This window comes from Podarcis melisellensis (genome assembly GCF_964234715.1).
Source record: "Podarcis melisellensis genome assembly, chromosome: W".
NCBI lineage: Eukaryota > Metazoa > Chordata > Lepidosauria > Squamata > Lacertidae > Podarcis > Podarcis melisellensis.
In genome coordinates this window covers 37,656,464-37,673,508 of record NC_138535.1, presented here as the reverse complement: position 1 = coordinate 37,673,508, position 17,045 = coordinate 37,656,464, and the positions used below count along the sequence as shown (strand labels likewise).

Sequence of the window (17,045 nt, the reverse complement as noted above, 5' to 3'; positions counted from 1 at the left end):
CTGTGGAGAGTTGGAGCAAGGAGTTTTGCAGGGAGGCTGCTGGTTTTCAAAAGGCCTTTCAAAAGGGCTTCCGGGAGTTTAGAGGGTGTTTGCAGGCTTTTCCAATGCTGCCCCCAATATACGCAATTTCATTTAAATGCACGGCACCTCGGAACGCAACCCCCGTGTAAACCTGCTTTGAGCCCGCTACAAGAACATCTAGAGGATAGCAAACCAACTGTTACCTTTTCTAGGAAGCCGTCTTCTCCCTGAGATCAGAGGAGGAAGGCAAGAGCAACAGACAACCAAGGGTGTTAATGGCACAGGCCCTGAGAAGAGAAAGAAACAGCCCATTGGCTGAACAGAATCTGGGCAGATGGCAGGGAAATGCACACGGTTCAGTGGCCCTGCGAAAGGGCAGGTGGGAGGACCAGAACCTGGGATGACTCAGTCAAGGCAAACAAAGGGCATGAACAGCACACAGGAAGCGGATGCAGAGCTACAGAAGCTGAAGCTGAATGCAGCGGAGGACCCCCAGCCCCCACATTGCTGAGTGGAAGAGCAGCTGTTTTCCAAGCAGGCAAGCAGAGTGGGAAGGGTAGACATCCAGCACATGAACCTGCCAGGTAAATCAACCCCTTTCCCTACCAGGTCAATAAGTCTGGTGACGGGAACTCCGCCAAGCGGCTGCCTCATCCAGCACAAGGCTTCCAAGGAGGTCCCGAAGCAGCTTGGTAGGTAGCTCCCACCGATGGTGAGGAAATAGTCCTTGCCAGGGTCAAGGTGAAGGACAAAGATAGCCTCAATCTTCTCTTCCTTGCTGACGTACACATCCAGGGAAATGTCCACCGTCTCACCTAAAACGGGAGGAGGTCAGGTAGATACACTCTTGGGCACAGCCAAGTTGCCTTGTCTGTAAATTAAAAGTGAAGACGGTGAAGAATTGAACAGAAGGACACAATAGGAGGCTGCTGGATCAGGCCAACGGCCCATCTAGTACAGCATCCTGTTCTCACAGGTGTATGGGGCAAACCTTAACTTCAAGAATTAGGAGAAGAAGCGACTCAGTTCCCACCCCCACCCCACTTTCCTCTCTAGTCCTCCAAAGCAGCAGCTGCACAGAAGATGGTGACAGGATACTGGGGGGTGAGAGAAAGTGATCCTAACAAAAGAATATCAAAAGGGAAAGGATTTTTGCGCCCCCAATGTAACTTTCTTTTTTAGTTTACATTTCATTGAGTTTTTAAAGGTTTGGCTAGTTCTATATGTTCCCCAAGATATTTTTGTGCCTCCACAACATAAAAATACGATTATTTTTTTAAAAAAGTAATTTTTGGACGGACTGCTCTCACTGGTTCCCTGCGATGCCAAAAGGTGTTTGGGGACCCTCCAGCATTGCTTGGCTTCAATTCATTTGTCTGTGTGTCTTTGTTTAAAGCTGGTCACACACACTTTTACACTTTGGGCTCAGCTGCTTTGACGTGTGGCCCTTGGAGGCTTGAGCATGGGGCAATGCAGCCCACAAATGTTAAGCCTCCCCTGCTCTACCAAACTCCCAAGGTTTGAGGGAGGAGGGTTGGGAAGAGGAGGGGAAAAGGAAGGCCTTCCCTAGATGAGCCTTGGGGTCCCTTTCCAACTCTACAGTTCTCTGATTCCAGAGAGAGACGCGCTGGGCTCCAAGTATCCCTCGCAGGGCTCAGCACGAAGCCATGCCTTCCAATACTGGCTGTCACTGAGCTTGGGGATAAAGGAGAAGTGGAGGGTGACCTGCCCGTTGTTTGTGATCTGGAACCTCTCCTTCTGCAGCTGCCGGAACTTCACATTCTCAAACGGAAACTGCAGAGCAAAACGGGGGGGGGGGGGGAGGAAAGAGAGTGTTTGCCTTCAGCAGAGGCAAGGAAACGTGCTCCAGGGGGGAGTTTGTCCTTGGCCCCGGCCTCTCATTTAGGGGACTGCACATGCCACAGGTCCACGTGGGGCTCTCCAGATATTGCTGCACTTGCCACTGGCCATGTTGGCTGGGGATGATGGGAGTTGTAGTCCAGCATCTGGAGGGCACCACGCTGGCGACCCCTGGAGTCTTTGCCTGTGAGGAAGAGGAAGAGGCTGCCGCTCAGTGGAAGGGCATCTGCCTTGCATGCAAAGGTCCCAGGTTCTATCCCCAGCATCTTCAGGTAGGGCTGGGAGAGATCCCCCGGAAATCCTGGGGAACCGCTCAAGACTGAGCTAGATGGGCCAAGGCCTTCTTTCCCCCCTGGTCTTTTTGCAGCAAACCCTCTTTAAGGGGTTGGAGAGGATCCTATTCGTCCTTACCTCCCTCCAGGGAGGGAAGGAATTCGTTCTCCATCCTGTCCATCAACTGAACAATATCCTCAATCACTTTCCGGTACCGTCGGTCATCCACAACCTTCACCTATCGGGGGGGGGGGCAGAGCACATTTGTTGGGGCTATGGACTAAAAAGGGGGGGCATGAGTTAAGAGCAATAAGGCCTGATGCACCCCCTGTTCCCAGCCCTGAAAGAGGCAAGTACTGTAACTCTGAGAGCTTCCCCAGGATGGCAGCGGCTGTGACTTCCAGAGCCAATGGGCTGAAGCCCAATGCTCCAAGCCAAGTACCACAGAAGCTCCATTGCATGAATGGAGCCAACGGTTAAGGTATACAGTTCAGCCCATGTGGTCTGCCATGCCTGCAGGAGCAGCGTGTACTCAGAACAGTGGAGAATGGAAGCCTAGGGATTTAACAGAGCCAAAACCTGCCCACTCCTTGCACCGGAAGTCATTGGCCAAGGAGGAGCTCTGTGGAAAGGGGCCTGGTTGTTGGTCAGGGCCTGCCCAGATTCGAGGAGGTGCCACATAGCAGGCAACTAAAAAGCCTGAATAGACGATAGCCCTGGCCAGGGCAGGTGTTACCCTGTGAGGAAGAGGGAGCTGGCGGGCTTGTGGTCGCTCCTTTTCAATTCCATGTGGCTTCGGTAGCTGAGCTGATTCACGCTGCCTCCTCGCCAGAGGATTGGCTCACACCATGCTGGCACACGGCACTTCCCACTGCAAGGAGACAGTTGGACTGGCTGAGGCAACACACAAGGCTCACACAGTCAAACTTTGGCTCCACACACGGCCTGTGATCTTGACCACGGTCAAGAGCTGGAGATGATGGGGCTTGGGAGTCCAACTTCTGAAGGGGCGGACCTTGCAGGTGTGCAGGCATTTTGCCTCATGGAGAGAGTTGTCAGGAAATCAAAAGCTGCCTTCTACCAGGTCAGAATGATTTTCTGACCTCCCCCAGTTTGGATTCCTACATTGCAAGGGATTGGACGAGATGACCCTCGTGATCCCTTCCAACCCCACAATTCATTAATTAAGTCTCCTCTGGCTGGCAGCAGCTCTCTGTGGCCCAATCCTTTTTCAGGTGGAGGTGCCTTTCAACTTGAGACTCTGCATACAAAGCATATGGCACACCACCAAATGATGATCCTTCCCCAAAGCAAGGGGCCCCGTTATTCTTGTTCAGACACTATTTTTTCAGTGACCCAAAAGACCCTTTCTGGCACCTGAAATGCTGCCCAAAGGAGCCTGCCGTTTTCCGGCTTCGTCACTACATGTTCCGCCTGTCCTTTTGATTTCCCCATTACCACAGCAAGAGCAATGAAACTAGCAGGCCTAGGTGGCTTCTGACAGTTGTCAAGAACCACAAGAATATGCCACATCCTGGATGGTGAGGCTCAATGGCTACTAGCCATAATGGCCAGAGAACATACTCCACCAAGAGAAGCAGTATGGCTTGGAGGAGGGGAGCGTGCTGTTGCACCCAGGTCCTGTTTGTGGGCTGCCCGAGAGGCATCTCATTGGCCAATGTGAGAACAGGATGCTGGGCCAGATGGACCAATGGCCTGATCCAGCAGGGCTGCTCTCATGCTCTTATGCCCTGGCAGACTCATCTTGAGAGAGCACCAAGTCTCATTCCCAGACTTCCTTGACACAAACAGGATTCTCTGCTTAAACACGCCATGAAACAGGATGCTGATTATCAGGACAAATGTGGGGGAAAGGCTGCTTGTGGAAAAGGAGCCAAAACATTTCCAGAGACTTTGAGCAGGGATGGCTTGAGGAAGACAACATATCACAGCCTTGCATTTCACAACTCGCCTAGCAGCCTTTGGCAACCGGGAATTCCATGCAAGCAAAGTGAGCAGGTGAAGGAGAGCTGGATCTCTCTCTTCCTCCGTGGCTTGGTGTCCATTCTGGCTGCAGAGGAAAGGAAGTCCGTCCAGCCCTCAACTCTAGCCCTCCTCCAACAGCTTGCTTAGCAGAAAGCCATGTTTAAAATATATGTTTTACTAGCCTGCTCAGGAGGATGGAAAGGCAGGACACTACTAGCATCTCAGCAGACTAGGAAAAACAAACAAGCCTTGCAGAAGAATGATTGAGAGGACTTACTTACAAAGGCTCAACTATCAAGCAGGATCTGTTTTAGAGTCGAATTTGTACGTCGGGATGAACTTGATCTCTCCCTCTGTGAAATCAGCAAAAGCTGTCTTTTGGGTACGCTGAATGTTTAGCTAAAGCCAAAAAGAAATCGCTTATCAGCAGAGAAGCAGAAGACCCCCTGTTGCCTGACAATGGAGTCTATTAACAGCCACTGTTGTGCTGGAAGACCAAGGTGAAGTACTAGTAGGTTAAAGGTAAAGGTAAAGGGACCCCTGACCATTAGGTCCAGTCGTGACCGACTCTGGGGTTGCGGCGCTCATCTCGCGTTATTGGCCGAGGGAGCCGGCGTACAGCTTCCGGGTCATGTGGCCAGCATGACTAAGCCGCTTCTGGTGAACCAGAACAGCACACAGAAACAGCGTTTACCTTCCCGCCAGAGCGGTACCTATTGATCTACTTGCACTTGGACGTGCTTTCAAACTGCTAGGTTGGCAGGAGCAGGGACAGAGCAAGGGGAGCTCACCCCGTCGCGGGGATTCGAACCGCTGACCTTCTGATCGGCAAGCCCTAGGCTCTGTGGTTTAACCCACAGCGCCACCCGCGTCCCTACTAGTAGGTTAGCCAAGTGCAAAAAAGGGGTATACCTGCTGAGATCCTATCTTATACCCAATTCTTAAAGGTACAGGATGCTTGTGCATTTTTGCCCCATGTCATCTTAAATTACTTTGCTGCATCACACGACAGGAAAATCCTCTAACTCAGGAGTAGCAGACACGTGGCCCTCACAATGCTGCAGAACTACAATTCCCATCATCCCTGATTACTGGCCATGATGGCTGGAGCCAACAGGAACTGCAGCTCAGTAACATCCGGCAGACCACAGGTTAGCTATACCTCCAATAGACAATCTTATATGTACCAATAATCCATACAAACTGTTAACAACCACCAGAATACACCCCCGACACTAAGAGCAACTGCAAAACCACCCTTTTGCATCCTACGTTGGCTCCCAGGACGTTTCTGAGCACAATTCTCAGTGTTGGCGCCAACCTTTAAAGCCCTAAATGGCCTCAGCCCTGAAAGAGTGTCTCCATCCCCATTGTTCAGCCCAGGCATCAGGGTCCAGCACCGAGGGCCTTCTGGCCTTTTCCTCACTGTGAGAAGCGAAGTTACAGGGAACCAGGCAGAGGGCCTTCTGAGTAGTGGCACCTGCCCTGTGGGACACCCTCCCGTCAGATGTCAAGGAGATAAGTAACTATACAGCCTTTAGGGAAGTTTTTAATGTTTTATGATGGTTTTGCATATGTTGGAAGTCCCCCCCTTGCCTTCCTTGCAGCATCCTTCTCAAAGGGCTAAGGCACGACTACGCTCACAGAGTTTAAATCCACCGTAAGGTGCAGCAATCAGGCCTGTTTCAACACAAAATACCAATGCTCCTTATGCCAAGTGGGAGAAAGGTCGTCAACATGATGAACACACAAACCTTGGAGAGAAAAATGTAAAACAAAAAGCACCAGCAATTTAATTGGACTTAATGGAAGTCTCTGCTGATAAGAACATGTGAGCAACGCAGATTTTCCAGACAGATGCAAAACCTAGAGCAGGAAACCTTAGACCTTTCGATATTGCTGGACAGCAGCTATGCTGGGGCTGATGGGAGTCCAACAACATCTGGAGCGTGTGCTGAGCTAGGAAAGCCCTCTAACTGGGAAACGGCAGAGCAGTCCTACTTATTCCAAGGCAACCCTCCAACTTAATTGGGACTTGCTTCTAATTCAGGTTGCACAAACCGGCAACCTTAAAAAGCATTTGTAGAAGTCGCAGTCATCCTATGTTATAGCTACACTTTGCTCCTAACTGCCTGAAAGTGGTTTCTCTAGCCTAGGCTGGGGTATCCCAGACAAAGGAAATAAACAGGGCAATATCCTAAACCACCACATATAACACAAAGATGTCTCTCACCTGGTCGTAGGTCAGAAGTCTCTGAAGCTCATTTTTAGTGATCAGATGACAATGCTGGAAAAAAGCAAAGCAACCACAGCTACAGGCTAGCTCACGGGGTCGGGGGTCGGGGGTCGGGAGGCAGCCTGCTGCCACTTCCTGCAATATGTAGTAAGACTGATAACTAGGATTGGGCAGTATGATCATATTAGGCTAGTGCTCTGTGAACTAGACTGGCTCTTGAACTGCTTCCAGGCCCAATTCAGAGCATCCCATTTGGCCTTTCAAGTGTTTCAAGGTTTGGGGAAAGGGTACCAGAAGAAGGCCCACTTATGTTTGCACTGCCTCTCCACTGACTAGAATCCCTTTCCCAGGGAACTCCTGCTCTTTCAAGCATGGCAGGGCCTTTTCAGTCATGGCACCCGACCTTTCAGAATAATCTCCCAAAGAGGTTCACCTGGCCCCTGCTTTGATGTCCTTTCAGCAAAGACTTTTAGAATTTCCCCTGGTTCTTGAATTCATGGGCAGGGCGCTTGTGGCCCTCCAAACCCTGCTGTAGTACACAGGAACATGGGAAGCGACCTTATATTGAGGCAGACCATTGACCCATCAAGCTCAGGACGGACTACATGGACTGGCAGCAGCTTTCAGGCAGAGATCATGCCCAGCCCTAGCTGCACACACTGGTGACTGAGCCGGGAACCTTCTCCATGCAAAATGGCCGCTCTGCTTTCGCGTTACTGCCCTTAACAAACTGCAACTCCCACCCCGATCACTGGAGAAGTTGCCCACATTTGCTATAATCTCATCTAATACATCTCTGCCACTCGGTTTATGTTGCTCTCTCCTGGCTGCTCTAGTAGAAACCTTAGTGGTGCAGCTGCAGCAGCAGGGATCGCCGACACTGCACCCTCCTGGTGTTGCTGAAGTGGAACTCTCATGAGCCCGTCAGCAAGGCCAATTCTTAGCAATTATGGGAATTTTGGTCAATCAACATTTGGAGAGCACAATGCTGCCTGCCATAAAGAAGGCTGATCACCGAAGAATTGATGCTTTTGAATTCTGGTGCCGGAGGAGACTCTTGAGAGTCCCAAGGACTGCAAGAAGATCAAACCTCTCCATTCTGAAGGAAATCAGCCCTGAGTGCTCACTGGAAGGACAGATCCTGAAGCTGAGGCTCCAAGACTTTGGCCACCTCATGAGTGGCCAATGGATCCAAACTACAAGAAAGAAGATTCCACCTAAACATTAGGAAGAACTTCCTGACAGTAAGAGCTGTTCGACAGTGGAATTTGCTGCCAAGGAGTGTGGTGGAGTCTCCTTCTTTGGAGGTCTTTAAGCAGAGGCTTGACAACCATATGTCAGGAGTGCTCTGATGGTCTTTCCTGCTTGGCAGGGGGTTGGACTCGATGGCCCTTGTGGTCTCTTCCAACTCTATGATTCTATGAGAAGAGAAGACTCCCTGGAAAAGACTCTGATGGATGAATGTATTGCCAAAAATGTTATTTTTGTTTCAGTCATTGCAAATTCTGGACAAGATGGACTGTTTCAAGAAGTGGCAGAAAGACATTTCTAGATTTGTCTGGCAGGGCAAGAAGCCCAGAATAAAATTTAAAATACTAACTGACGCAAAGGAAAGAGGTGGATTTGCCCTGCCAGACCTTAAACTTTACTATGAATCAGCAGCATTCTGCTGGTTGAGAGATTGGCTGCTTCTTGAGAACACAGACATTTTGGACTTAGAAGGTTTCAACAATGTTTTTGGGTGGCATGCATATTTGTGGTACGACAAGGTTAAAGCACATAAAGCATTTAAAAACCATATTGTCAGGAAAGCATTGTTTAATGTCTGGATAAGATACAAAGACTTACTGGAAAATAAAACCCCAAGGTGGTTGTCACCAATGGAAGCAAAGGCTCAGAAAAAACTCAATATGGAGGCCAAATGGCCGCAATATTGGGAAATATTGGAACAAGAAGGAGACAAATTGAAATTGCAGAGTTTTGAGAAATTAAAAGATAAAGTGCAAGACTGGCTTCATTATTACCAAATAAGAGAGGCCTATAATTTGGACAAAAAAAATGGCTTCCAGGTGGAAAAATCAAAATTGGAAACAGAACTGTTAGATCCCAAAACTAAGATACTTTCAAGAATGTATAACTTGCTGTTAAAATGGAATACGCAGGATGAAATGGTTAAATCTGCTATGATTAAATGGGCACAAGACATTGGTCATAACATTATGTTTGCTGACTGGGAACAATTGTGGACCACCGGTATGAAATTTATGGCATGGCATGTAATGCATTGAGAGAGAATATTATGAAAATGATATACAGGTGGTACATGACACCAGTCAAGCTTGCAAAAATATATCATTTGCCCAACAATAAATGTTGGAAATGTAAAGAAAATGAAGGTACATTCTTTCACCTTTGGTGGACGTGCCCAAAGATTAAGGCCTTCTGGGAGATGATCTATAATGAAATGAAAAAGGTATTTAAATATACCTTCCTGAAGAAACCAGAGGCCTTCCTCCTGGGCATAGTCGGCCAATTGGTGCCAAAGAAGGATAGAGCTTTTTTCATGTATGCAACAACAGCAGCAAGAATACTTATTGCAAAGTATTGGAAGACACAAGATTTACCCACCCTGGAAGAGTGGCAGATGAAGGTGATGGACTATATGGAATTGGCGGAAATGACTGGCAGAATACGAGACCTGGGAGAAGAGTTGGTGGAAGAAGACTGGAAGAAATTTAAAGACTATTTGCAGAAACACTGTAAAATTAACGAATGTTAAAATGATGTTGGATTGAAAATAAGTGGCATTAGCAACAAAGTTATTAAGAATATGCAAAAATGAATTGATAATGGTTGGAAATAAAGAGTTATAATATGTTAAGATATAGAGATAAGACAATGAATGAGGGTAAGGATTTGCTGATTTGATTATGTAAAGGGGATACAAAAAGGGGAGGTGAGAGGAGGTCAAGGAAACAAGCAAATGAGTTTAAAGTTATAAAAAAACAGATTTGTTTTTATTTTTTCTTATTTTCTTTTTGTCTTTTGTCTTTTGTATGTTGTATTTTTATTTTTATTTTTTCATGTATTTTTGTACTTATGTTTTTGTAAAACTTTAATAATTATTTCTTTAAAAAAGAGAAAAGACTCTGATGTTGGGAAAGATGGAGGGCACAAGGAGAAGGGGACGACAGAGGACGAGATGGTGGGACAGTGTTCTCGAAGCTACCAGCATGAGTTTGACCAAACTGCGGGAGGCAGTGGAAGACAGGAGGGCCTGGCGTGCTCTGGTCCAGGGGGTCACGAAGAGGCGGACACGACTAAACGACTAAACAACAACAAATGCTGCCTACCCTGAGCTACACACAGGCAGGAAAGTTACAGAAACGTGACTCAATTTGCTTCTCCAGATAGCGGAGACCAGCAAGTTACATCAGCCAAGGCTCTCTCCCTCCAAGCCCTCGAAACGCACTCGTGTTTCATGATTGTCAGCTGCGGCAGACCCTGGTCAGGGGGCAGGAAGCTCATCTGGGCACCGATATCCTTGTAATCCTGGTTTCGGCGCCCGAAGTCTTCCACGTGGGCAGCAAGGTGGGAATTGACCATGCAGAAGCTGGTATTGTTGCAGACAAGCCTCACGGCCACACACCCCTTGTTACCCTGCAGGGGCGGAGCAAAGATGGCTGTTAGTGAGCAAGCAGGAAAGAGGGGGAACTGGTTGGCAGAGATTAGAAAAACAGACAGACAGACAGACAGACAGACAGAAAGATCGACGTAGGGAATTCCGCTGTCAGGGTCTACTCCCCATCTTCCCCATGATGCCTGTGGCCACTGTCTCCCTCATCACTTCCTTGATGCGCCTGAGCTGGTCCTTCCTGACAAAGATGAGCACCAGCTGCACCTAGAAGATGCAAGTTACTGGGATGTCTACCAGCTCTGTTCATTGCTTGCTGTCCTGGGCCGGCTGGATGCAGATAGGAGTGGCAGGTGGCACCAACTGGGGATCCCCCAAGGGAAGAAGGCTCAGAGCCAGGGAACTGGTGGGGGGTCGTCCGAGGGAGAAGAGGGAGCAGACTGTGAGCAAGAGGAGGTGTTGGAAACTGAAGAGGCAGGAGGGCAGGAAGATTCTGTGGCAAACAGCAGCCCAGAATCCGAGGCAGAAGTGGAGGCTGGAGGCGGGGGTCAAGAGGCAGAGATCAGGCAGGCTGCTGAAGAAGCCAGGGGGTCTCCCCATCCTGCTGCGATCAGCTCCCCTCCCTGCTGGTCTCCCAGAACACAGAGAAATTAAGAGGAGGGAGCAAAGACAGGCAAGGTGTCAGAGTCTCAGGATGCTTGGGAAGGACCAGGGGGAGGAGGAGACTTCAGAGAGTGGTGGGTGGGTAGCAACCTTCAGCCTTCACAACTACCTCACTGGGGCAAGACCTGTTGGGAAAGGTTTCTGTGATCACGAGGCCTGCACGGTTTGGGTTTCTTTGAATAAAGAATGTGGGCTTCTTTTGAATAAAACACCACTGACACCAGGTGTTTTTTCTTGCTGACCTCCTCCTCCTCCTCCTCCTCCTCACTCCAGCTCCTGACAGCTGTCTGGCTGCTGAAGAAATGGGTGGGGTTGGACTTACTTTCTTGTACTTGGATTTGGAACGCAAAGCCTTTTCCACAGCTGTCAGCCACTCTTGCTCCTTTGTCGAGTCCAAGTAGAAGAAAGCCTCTGTGCTCAGGTCCAGCTCCTGGAACCGAATGCCCAAGTGCCAAAGAGAAGGATGTGGAAGTGCAGGAATAGGACTCCAATCGGAACAGACGTGCTGGTCAAATATGCAAAGACAACAGGAGTGTGCAAGGGCAGGCAAGATCAGGACCAAGAACAAACAAGTAATACCAGCCACTTCTTCCTCAGCTTAGCTATTCGGGGCCCCAAAGGAGCTTTGCTAATGAAAGAAAAAAAGCTTTTCCCTTGTATTTTTAAAGATGTGTCAGCCAGCCTGATATCTAAGCACTATCCCAGTAGCCACAGGCAACCAGAAATTCTTTGAAGGCAAGTGAGTTGGTTGATCTCTCCATTCTTCCTTCACCTGGCAACCTGGTTTCCAGGCTGGCTTTCCGGGAGCAGAAAACCACCTCTCAGATCTGTTGTGCCAAGCTTGTTTGCTAGAAGATTACCCCGTAACACCCTTGTCCTCTTTGCAAACCTCCTAAAAGGCTAGCCTTCTGTGTTTCCATGCTGGCCATGAAGGAATGGGCATTCCCGACTCTGAAAACAGCACAGAAATACAGCCTGTCTAGTAAAGGGGTAAAAAGAGCAAGCTAAACAGCCTCTGTAAAACAGTAGCATCTGAAGCTGCTAACCACATACTGATAAACATATCATAAAAGGAGACATGAAAAACAAATGGCCACTGGGTACTACTAACAGTGGGACACGGGTGGCGCTGTGGGTTAAACCACAGAGCCTAGCACTTGCAGATCAGAAGGCCGGCGGTTCGAATCTCCGTGACGGGGTGAGCTCCCGTTGCTCGGTCCCTGCTCCTGCCAACCTAGCAGTTCAAAAGCACGTCCAAGTGCAAGTAGATCAATAGGTGCCGCTCCGGCGGGAAGGTAAACGGCATTTCCGTGTGCTGCTCTGGTTCACCAGAAGCGGCTTAGTCCTGCTGGCCACATGACCCAGAAGCTGCACACCAGCTCCCTCGGCCAGTAAAGCGAGATGAGCGCCGCAACCCCAGAGTCGGTCACGACTGGACCTAATGGTCAGGGGTCCCTTTAACTTTACCTTACTACTAACAGTACGAGGAAATAACCAAAGCAAAAACTCAAAAACTTTGTTTGAAGTAGTAAGCTTAGCATTATAAGGATGACCCACACCAAGTGTTGGGGGGGGGGGTGTCACACCTCCCTTTCCTCCAGCACAGCTTTTAGGAGGAGTTCCAAAGGTTTTGCTTCAGTTTTGGATTAACTGCATCTTGTCACAATGTCTGAAGCTGCACAAACCGCTTCATTTGAACCATGGCTCCTTGAAACAAGCCCATTTCCAATCGTGGGTTTACAAAGCTGGTCAAATGAACCACCTTAGGATCTGGACACACCAAACTGTGGTTAATTTAAAATCCAAGTGGAAGCTTCCCAATAGGCTTGGGGTGGGGGAGAGGTGTGCAAACCTGGAGGAGAGGCTGCCGTCCTGCTCATAATATGAAGCCACGGTTCAGTATGTGGCACCAAGGGAAATTGCCCACCACAACTAATACTTTCAATTACCCACCCATGTGGCCTGAGTGAACAGGACAGACTTTGCCTGGCACCCAACAATAAAGCTGTCATGTAGATGTCGCTTTCTCCAGCCCCAACTCTGATACAGGTTATAATAATAATAATAATAATAATAATAATAATAATAATAATAATTTATTATTTATACCCCGCCCATCTGGCTGAGTTTCCCCAGCCACTCTGGGCGGCTCCCAATCAGTGTTAAAAACAGTACAGCATTACATATTAAAAACTTCCCTGAACAGGGCTGCCTTAAGATGTCTTCTGAACGTCAGGTAATTCTTTATCTCTTTGACATCTGATGGGAGGGCGTTCCACAGGGCGGGCGCCACTACCGAGAAGGCCCTCTGTCTGGTTCCCTGTAGCCTCACTTCTCGCAATGAGGGAACCGCCAGAAGGCCCTCGGCGCTGGATCTCAGTGTCCGGGCTGAACGATGGGGGTGGAGACGCTCCTTCAGGTATACAGGACCGAGGCCGTTTAGGGCTTTAAAGGTCAGCACCAACACTTTGAATCGTGCTCGGAAACGTACTGGGAGCCAATGCAGATCTCTCAGAATCGGTGTTATGTGGTCCCGGTGGCCACTCCCAGTCACCAGTCTAGCTGCCGCATTCTGGATTAATTGCAGTTTCCGGGTCACCTTCAAAGGTAGCCCCACGTAGAGCGCGTTGCAGTAGTCCAAGCGGGAGATAACTAGAGCATGCACCACTCTGATGAGACAGTCCGCGGGCAGGGAGGGTCTTAGCCTGCGTACCAGTTGGAGCTGGTAGACAGCTGCCCTGGACACAGAGTTAATCTGCGCCTCCATGGACAGCTGTGAGTCCAAAATGACTCCCAGGCTTCGCACCTGGTCCTTCAGGGGCACAGTTACCCCATTCAGGACCAGGGAATCCTCCACACCTGCCCGCCTCCTGTCCCCCCAAAACAGTACTTCTGTCTTGTCAGGATTCAACCTCAATCTGTTAGCCGCCATCCAACCTCCAACCGCCTCCAGGCACTCACACAGGACCTTCACCGCCTTCACTGGTTCTGATTTAAAGGAGAGGTAGAGCTGGGTGTCATCTGCATACTGATGAACACCCAGTCCAAACCCCCTGATGATCTCTCCCAGCGGCTTCATATAGATATTAAAAAGCATGGGGGAGAGGACAGAACCCTGAGGCACCCCACAAGTGAGAGCCCAGGGGTCTGAACACTCACCCCCCACCACCACCTTCTGAACACGGCCCAGGAGGAAGGAGCGGAACCACGGTATGACAGTGCCCCCAGCTCCCAGCCCCTCTAGACGGTCCAGAAGGATGTTATGGTCGATGGTGTCAAAGGCCGCTGAGAGATCCAGCAGAACTAGGAAACAGCTCTCACCTTTGTCCCTAGCCCGCCGGAGATCATCAACCAGCGCGACCAAGGCAGTTTCAGTCCCATGGTGAGGCCTGAATCCCGATTGGAAGGGATCCAAATGGTCCGTTTCCTCCAGGCGTGCTTGGAGTTGTTCAGCAACCACCCGCTCAATCACCTTGCCCAAGAATGGCAGATTTGAGACTGGGCGATAGTTGGCCATTCACCACCCCGCAGAGCCCATCGCCCAGCCCTTCCCGGCTCGCTTTTATCAGCCAGGATGGGCAAGGATCAGGGAGACAGGTGGTCGGTTTCACTCGTCCAAGCAGCCTGTCCACATCCTCGGAGGTAACAGATTGGAATTGATCCCATGTAACAGGACCAGACAGAACTCTAGCACTCTCCCGCCCTGGCCCTGCTCCCACGGTGGAGTCTAGCTCCTTCTGAATCTGAGCGATTTTATTCGCAAAAAACTTTGCAAAAGCATTGCAGGAGGTCTTGGGGTCCCTACCAGGCCCCGGTGGTACAGGTGGTTCTGATAGATTGCGAACCACCTGAAAAAGTCTCCTGCTGCTGTTTTCTGCAGATGCAATGGAGGCGGCGAAGAAGGCCCTCTTCGCCGTCGCCATTGCCACTTGGTAGGCTCGACGTTGAGCTCTAACCCGTGTCCGGTCTGATTCAGAATGAGTTTTCCGCCACTGGCGCTCTAGCCGTCTCAACGATTGTTTCATCACCCTCAGCTCCGGGGAAAACCACGGGGCTGTCCGGGCTCCATGCAATCGGAGAGGGTGCTTCGGAGCCAGACAGTCAATAGCCCTGGTTAACTCCGCATTCCAGCGTGCCACCAGGGAATCAGCTGAAAGGCCATCAACTTGGGATAAAGCATCCCCTACCACTCTCTGGAAGCCAATTGGATCCCTTAAGTGGCGGGGGCGGACCATCCGAATCGGTCCCACCTCCCTGCGTAGGGGAAGGGTTGCGGAGAAGTCCAGTTGCACCAGGAAGTGATCTGACCATGGCACTTCTTTTGTTTCGCTTTTAGTTAATGTCAGATCACCAACATCCGTAGAGGTAAACACCAAGTCTAAGGCATGTCCGTGGCTATGAGTTGGGCCAGACTTATTCAGGGACAGCCCCATGGAGGCCATGCTTTCCACGAAGTCCCGAGCGGCCCCTTGTAAGGTCGTGTCGGCATGGATGTTAAAATCCCCCAGGACAACCAAGCTAGGTGTCTCCAGGAGCATATCCGCCACGACCTGAAGCAGCTCGGGCAGGGAATCCTTGGTGCAGCGGGGAGGTCGGTACACCAGTAGGAATCCTGTACTGCCCCTATTGCCCAACTTCCAGAACATGCACTCAGAAAACTGGGTCTTCCCAATAGGACGCCTGGTGCAGACTAATGACTTCCTAAAAATCACTGCAACACCCCCCCCCCCCGCCCACATGACCTGGGTTGCTGTGCGTAAGAGAAACCTGGTGGGCAAGCAGCGGCAAGGACAGGCCCATCTGCTTCATCCAACCAGGTCTCTGTCACACATGCCAGATCAAATCCTCCATCCACAATCAGGTCGTGGATGGCAGTGGTTTTATTCATCATTGACCTGGCATTGCACAGCAACACCTTCAGGTCATGTGGGTTTCCCTTGCTGATTACTGTATCCTTCCGGTCAGGACCAGACCTGGAGGCAGGGATAGTCCTCAAACAACGACTAAACCTGCCTCCTCGGTAATGACATGGTCTGGTCTTAGCATAATTCCTCCTCCTGCCCGTGATCACTGAGAACGGGTGTCCCAATACATCTCCCCCTGTGGAACCTGCCCCACCCAATCTATTGGCTGAGGCCCACTCCCAGGCAGCCATGACCCTTCCCCTTAAAAGGCAAAATACAAACTATATAATAATTTAACAGAATAATAATAATAATAAAACAAAACAGAACAGAACAAAACAAAACAAAGCAAGAAACAATAGCCCTGACTAAATGCTTATCCCACCCCAAGCAAAAATAAAGTAATGAAATAATATAATATTATAAAAAAAAAACAACCACCATTTAAAGTGCTGCAAATTAAAAGCGATTAAAACATTTAAAACCATTGTGTCCATTGCTGCTGGTAGCTGCTCTAAACTGTAGTGGTAGTGCAGGCCCCGCCCCCTAGGCCGGATGGAGTTGGCAGGAGAGGGAGCGGTCCTCCCAACACTCACGCAAGCAGCAGCAGCAGCAGCCGTGTCCCGGAAGCCTCTCTCAGGCCTCTTATGCTGTGGTGGTTCCACTGGTCTTTGCACTTTGGCATGATCTGAGCTGAAATTCTGGGTGTTGACATATTCCTTCTCTCTCTTGGCGAGGACGTGCTGGATGAGTCCCTCTCTCTGTCCGGACTGCGGATGTGTGGAAGGCACAAAGAGCTGGCGCATAGTGTGGGTCATTGGGGTTGCTTCTTGCTCATGCTCTCCTTGTCACGGATACGCCTCAGGGAGATGAGAACACAACTCAAGTAGTCCTTCAAAGCAAGGAGGCGGGAGGGCACAGTACACCTCTAAGGCAACTTACAGCCTGCTTGGTGGCAGCGGTGGGGGTGGAGGCTCCCCATTTGCTGATTCTGCAGGTTTCTTTCCTTCTCCATGAAGTTATCCTCGAATCCCAGAATTCCCGAGAGAGGAAAAGACTTCTGAGGTTAGAGAGGCTTGTCGCCGGAAATCACCCCCCCCCCTCCATTAACACGTGTAACGCACAAGCACCACACTCACACATGCACGCAGCTCCCCTCCCTGACCCCAGAGATGTCCCTTTAGAGGGCCATCTCTTAACAGCCTTCCGTAAATAAGGAAGCGCTAGTCTGACAGCTCTTCTCTACAGCGCTCCGCATCGCCCTATCTTTATTGTGAGTAGACCGGCCGCCTGAACTTTAGGTCAAACGGCGGCCGCCTCAGCCAATCAACATTGCCGAACAGCGCCCCTTGCGGCGGCCACGCTGGTACTGCAGGCTGCAAGCGCCTTTTCCTCACCTTTTGACAGCTCTCGATACAATGTTTCCGAGTTTAATTGACCGTGACTGATGTAATCAAAATGTAGCAAG

At 50.0% G+C, this 17,045-nt stretch overlaps 1 pseudogene across 1 annotated transcript in view; it reads right to left on the bottom strand.

Moving 5' to 3' along the window:
- The window catches only part of LOC309361251 (inositol polyphosphate 5-phosphatase OCRL-like), a 29,516-nt pseudogene extending 12,900 nt beyond the window's left edge, over positions 1 to 16,616 (bottom strand). Inside the window, exons 1-12 of the transcript in view lie at positions 16,520 to 16,616; positions 16,243 to 16,437; positions 10,996 to 11,178; positions 10,178 to 10,277; positions 9,809 to 10,059; positions 6,374 to 6,427; positions 4,436 to 4,539; positions 2,891 to 3,025; positions 2,282 to 2,392; positions 1,650 to 1,815; positions 628 to 836; positions 225 to 248 (exon numbers count right to left, since the gene is read on the bottom strand). The product of the transcript in view is annotated as an inositol polyphosphate 5-phosphatase OCRL-like (transcript). The remainder of the gene's footprint in view (positions 1 to 224; positions 249 to 627; positions 837 to 1,649; positions 1,816 to 2,281; positions 2,393 to 2,890; positions 3,026 to 4,435; positions 4,540 to 6,373; positions 6,428 to 9,808; positions 10,060 to 10,177; positions 10,278 to 10,995; positions 11,179 to 16,242; positions 16,438 to 16,519) is intronic.
- Positions 16,617 to 17,045: the final 429 nt, after the last annotated feature.